Source organism: Anopheles gambiae, chromosome 2 (assembly GCF_943734735.2).
Source record: "Anopheles gambiae chromosome 2, idAnoGambNW_F1_1, whole genome shotgun sequence".
Taxonomy (NCBI): domain Eukaryota; kingdom Metazoa; phylum Arthropoda; class Insecta; order Diptera; family Culicidae; genus Anopheles; species Anopheles gambiae.
Window position 1 is genome coordinate 30,557,044 of NC_064601.1, and position 5,972 is coordinate 30,563,015.

Here is a 5,972-nt window from a genome sequence, read left to right on the forward strand (position 1 = left end):
ATGGGGCTGATGGGGAGCTGGTCGGTTGGATTTGTTTTACTTTTCCTACGCACTCCTGATGTGTGTGTGTGTGTGGGGGGGGGGGGAGACACACGTGCAGGAGACCACTGCTTTACACGCAGGGGGGAGAAACGCGTGTAAAGCAGTGATAAATATGTTGCACCAACCGATGCGGGATCGGTGCAATGGCGGAAGGAACAATATTCCTGTTTGCTTAGCAGAGGACGCTTGCATGTGGTGTTAATGCACTATTGTAGGGTTTTGCGTGGTTTGCTTAAGGGTTGGTTAATAACTATTTCCATACATTTGAGCGCACTGCTATGTTTATACGCTAGAAACCGGGGAGACATACAATAGAAGGCTTGCTGTGAGTAGGCTAGGGGTAGAATTTACATAAAGCGTGACATCCCGGCAAAAGCAGCATGTTTTGGAGTGAGTGAGCTTGACTAGGCGGAAAGGCGGATTGGTTGATCTTGTGGCTGTGTGCATTGCTGTACGATGTAAACATGCACGATTGTTTCATGCATATGATGTCTGCTGCATTGAGTTATAATTAAGGTCTATTAAATCCGAATGTGTTCTTGGTGGTACACGGCTTCATAAATAACATTTTAATTATTTTAGTATAGTAGCGGACTAAAACCAATAAATAAACAAAATCGATCTTATGGTCTAAAAATGATTAAAGGCTGAGCCGTTCTTCCTTTCCAAAAGTAATGAGACTACAGGTAATCATGATGATATCAATATTTTCTAAAGGATTTAACATACAGTTTTAATAGATCGAAATAAACACCTCCGTTTCTCATCTTAACACATTTTTAGTGAAAATGATATAACTTTATGTGAAATCGTTTAAAATCAAATGAAATGCGTTTAATGATGAAATTGAAGACGTTTTAATGGAAATGACATGATATTTTTCTTTATTTTGAATGAAATTTTTAAAAACATTTGGTAATATTTAGTCACCTGCTCAGCTCAAACTTGTTAATCTTCTTCTTCTTTGGCTCAACAACCGATGTCGGTCAAGGCCTGCCTGTACCCACTTGTGGGCTTGGCTTTCAGTGACTAATTGATTCCCCCCATAGCAGGATAGTCAGTCCTACGTATGGCGGCGCGGTCTATTTGGGGATTGAACCCATGACGGGCATGTTGTTAAGTCGTACGAGTTGACGACTGTACTACGAGACCGGCTCAAACTTGTTAATCACTGTGTGTTATTTTTACCTCCGGATTTCCTACTTCTTGCCCAAACAATTATTGGGAATAATTACTACCATTTGGACATTGTATTATTCACGCCAAACGCACCGTTTTAGACCCGCAAACTTGAGCTTTCGATGCGCGCTCCGTCCGTGTGTACTTTCGAACTGCACCGGAATCGCCGCTCGCTCAAAACACGCTGTTGTAACCCTAGCCGGCGTAAATGAATTACTAAATCGGATGAAATAGGCGAATTAAGGTCAATTTACCACTAAACAAAACAAAACAAAAAAGAAGCCCAATACAGATCCACAGTCGAGTCGAGCAGTATCGCACTGGCTGCACACGAAAAAAGGGAGACGGCAGGCCGGGAGAGTGAAACGAGGTTAAGATTATTTAGGAAAAACCTAAACGCGGGTAAGGTGCGCAGTGATTCGCATCGGATTCGACTCATTAAAGAGAGTGGAAGCGTGGTTTGTGAGGAAGGAGGAACCCACATTTCGGTTGAGATAGTTTTTCCACGTACACTTTTTGCTTCTCTCCTTTCCCCACTCCTTCCACACATTTTAGAAATTGTCCCACTTCCAGCGCGATGGCGGTGCTTTAGCTCGTTAATCGGTAAGCTCGAACAGGGAAGTAATGATTGAGATTGAGCGATCGCGACGTTTGGAAAAATTGCGGCTCATTTTTTCTCTCTCTCCTTCTCTGCTGCCTGGCCAGTGCAGGCGGGTAGAGGAAATCGCTGAGACGGCGATTGCACCACGCCAGCCGGTACCATTGGTTTTCGTAAGGGCCCGCACTTAATGCCGCAGCAAGGTCGAGAAGTCCCGGTTGATAGAGTTACTAATTTGTCAATCACTTTTCCCCTAGCGCCCTCGATAACGACCATCATTATAAGCTGTCCGTGAGTGACGGATTGGTCACCGTCAAATCAGAATCGATCAATCGCCACGACCAAATTGGTAGCAAAATTTCTCCCGAAGCAGTCCCAGGAATAGCGCTAGCCGGGGCTCGGGTAATCTGTTTGGAGTCAAGCGCCGGGCAGGACTTATCGGCTGAGGCAGATCGGTGATTCGGTAGAGAGACAAAAGTATCCAGTGCTGCAGCAAAAGTGAAACCAAGTGGTCAAGTCATACGAGTGTGAAGCTGAAGTTGGCCCCCTTTTTCTTTCAAAGCGATCTGAAATAACGATGCCGAAACGGAATGGTAAGGGGAATAAAACATAAATCGATCGTAAGTCCAATAAACGGATCGCCTAAAACGCCATTCATTTACGGCTATGGTGGTTCGTTTCGGCAGCTTGGGCCTGAACGCCAGTTTGAGTCAATCCAATTTGATGCAGAGATCTTCAAGTTAATCGGTCCGTTTTCCTTCCCTGGTAGCTTTGGGGGGGCAAACGCGCCGACGGTGTGTCACCGGGAAAGGGCTGAAGTGAGTTGGGCATGTGTTTCTTTTTCTTTCAAAAGCTAGCTTAATCTTTCAGCCATGAATTGGGAGTAGAGCTGACGCTAATGCTCACTAGACGCTGGCTTCGGGGGTTTGTGGGTTGTATGAGCATTTGCAATTGACCTTACTTACCCATGCCATGTATCGATGCCCAAGTGATAATCACTCGGTGCTTTAGGGTTGATTAGTTCGCAGGCAAGCATATTTTCACCTCATCACAGCCCAACGCCCTTTCGAGGGCGCTCATTTAGTGCGGAGCGTGCAATTGAAAAGAAAAAAACTGTCATAAAAAATGCCCCATAGGCTGTAGTTGCCATCCAGCCGTGTTGCCTCACTGAGCCAACCTCAGATCACAATAATCAAGCGCGCTCGATCATGGCAATCATTTGTGGACTGCCGGCTGCCGTATGTCGAAGTCGCCGGGCGAACGGATCGCGCAAGGTGCCATGCCACACGCGGCTGCAACACGGCGGTTGCCTCAATCCTGCTCGCGATTCCAATTAATCCAACATCCAGCAAAACCAATATATCGTTGCAGGGTTGGTGTTTTCGCTTTCCCTCCCCGCTTCTCGCCAACCGTTTCAGCTGAACTGTCGTATTTCTCAACGGTAAACTTACCTTTAGCTGGGTCCAATTTTTGATTTATTTTACACACAGCGACACGGAAAGCCATAAAATACGAGAGCATACGAAATCGACGCAACTATACCGAAACCGTGCTAATCCATCTCGATGTGTATCGGTGCCCGCCCAGGCGAACGGGTTTGTCATCCAGGCTCGATCGGTGTCGATCGGTGCGGTCGAAGATAGAAGCCGATTTTACGTTTGCTTTGGCCAATTGGTTTGGATTGGATTTTCCCGGAACTGGGCGATGCGTTGTAAAATTTCCGCAAATTAGGAAACGGCTTAACTATGTAAAATGTGATCTTGAGTGTGTTTACTTCTTCTTCAATTACAGCAAACTTTTGATCGACGAAACAGAGACAATTAAAAGCAGTTGGTTGAGAAATTGTGAACGCAAGTGGACGTTGAAGATACGAGTGAAATTCAATTGTTGCACGCGTAATGGCTTTGAGTACGTACGGACACATTTAAATCAATTTATGTAGTCAAGAGTATAGCTGGGACATCAAAAGCATTTCACAAGATGTTGAATAATGTGTCCAATAAAAGAAGCCATGTGTCTTATTGCTGTAAAAATGAATAGTGAGTAAACCTTACCTCAATTCGAACATTTCAATATCTCCCATTTCATGTGTACTTCATGTTTACCAACAAACATCAAAATGACAACCTCAGAATCATACGTGACACGCATCTTCTTTTAGTTTGTAGGTAAGATTGAGTTTTATTTCTTCATCTTTATGCGTGACCATATTAATACATTTATATAGATGAGTTTTCCCTTTTCCGCTCGAGAAGGGTGGTCGGAAGAATTGCTTACTAAGTTAACAATGTCTGGCTTAAACGCTACTCTACCACGCGCGAGCTGCTTTACACCTTTACATTCTACATTGTCGTTTATCTCAAGCTTGAAGCTTTCTAGGCTTGTGTTTGTGTGTACTTAAGTATGTTGTTGTGTTGCGTGTGTGTGTTATTATATGTGTTGTTTTATTTTACAATACTTTCATAATATTAGAATAACGTTAGAAACGACAGCCGAACAGATTGAGAGTGGAAAAGGAATATAAAATGGAAAAAAGCATTTTCACTAGTTCACTAGCTCCCCGATAGTTGAATTGATAGATTTTGCCTAAAGAGCAGCCGTACGAACCAACTTGGAATAGGAAAAGAAAGAAGAACGTTATAAGAAACTAACGTAACGTAATCGCACACCTACTTGAGAAGTGGATATGATTAAAGTTAAAAATTGCACATGTTTTTTTCTTCTACTATCCTTCCATTCTACACTTTCTCGCTACACAATTACCATCCCAGTTTGTTGCCGGTCGGTGGCTGTCGCACATCCATGCACACACACACTCACACTTACTTGCTAGTGGATGATTATTGTTTAACCCGATCGTATTTTAATTCCCATGTCCCAGGTTTTGTTGTTGTTGTCGTTGCTGTTAGGTGCTAGCGGTCTACTAAACACGTGGAGTTTTCGCTACCTTACCTGACCGAGTCGCCTGCCTGTAGGCGTGCTTAAACGATGAAATGTATATGGCCGCCCGAAGCATCGATCACTTCGAAAAGCAGGTGGTGGTTCGTGTTGGTGCGGATAGTTTGTGTAGGCTTTCTATCAATAAACTGTTTGATTTTGTTTTATTCCATCAAAGACAGTCCTGCCCTAGTAAGCATTGCTTTACAATTACTTTATCTACTACTAATTACACTAACGTTAGCTTTACACACACGCGCACCACTCTTCGGCGCGCTTTGGAGAGGGTGAACAGTAACGACTGTTTTGCTCAACGTCTGCTTTCTACTAACTGCTTTCTGCTACAACTACAAGGAAGACGACGATCTGTTGTGATTGTGGGTGAGGCGTTTATTGTGCATCCTCCCTACCGCTTCTTTACAATTATTACTAAGCGAAGGTACTGACAGCGTTCGGGTTCCTGTTTTCGGCGACGCATACTTAAGGCGAATAGAAACTTAAGACGTACCCTACATAATCCTTCCGTCGTAAGTAGTAAGAGCATTTTGTTTATTTTGTTTTTGGAATAAATGTTTGAACAAAGAAACGAAGGGCTTCGGAGGGAAGAACTGCGCTGCTGCCAGTGAGCCCGTTGTGACAAGATGCGGGAAGGGTCGGGCACAACAAAACAAATATCTAAAAAATCAATAACAATAACACATCTTTCGCACCTTCCCGAATCTGCACTGGGTCACTCTTGAGCACTCTAGTTCTTCTTTTTCCGCAGTGTGACCTCACTATGAGCCTAATAGATGTGTGCGTGTGTTATCCTGTTCCTTTCGTTCGATAGTTCTCTGTTATTGTAATAAAGGTGCAGCCAGCAAGCACACGCAACAGATCACCCTTTAACCAACTGTTCAAGAGTTAATCAATAAATAGCTAACTTAGTTTTGTAGCATACATTTGTTCTAGATATAAATTACATCCACCAACCTTTGATTGCCGTGATGCTCATGATCGCGCACTAAACGCGCTATCGTGTTTGCGTACTGTTGCGCCAAAACTCATCGACAGCAGTTAATAATTAATCAATCTTGCGTAACGTTTGCAGCATTAGGCGACCAAACTCCAGCGTCCTCTAGAAAATCGCAAATCCAGAGGGGAAATAAATCAATTTTCGCTTGAGTGTCACCAGCAGTTATGCTGGCAGTGTTGCTGTTCATCACGAGCCGTCCAC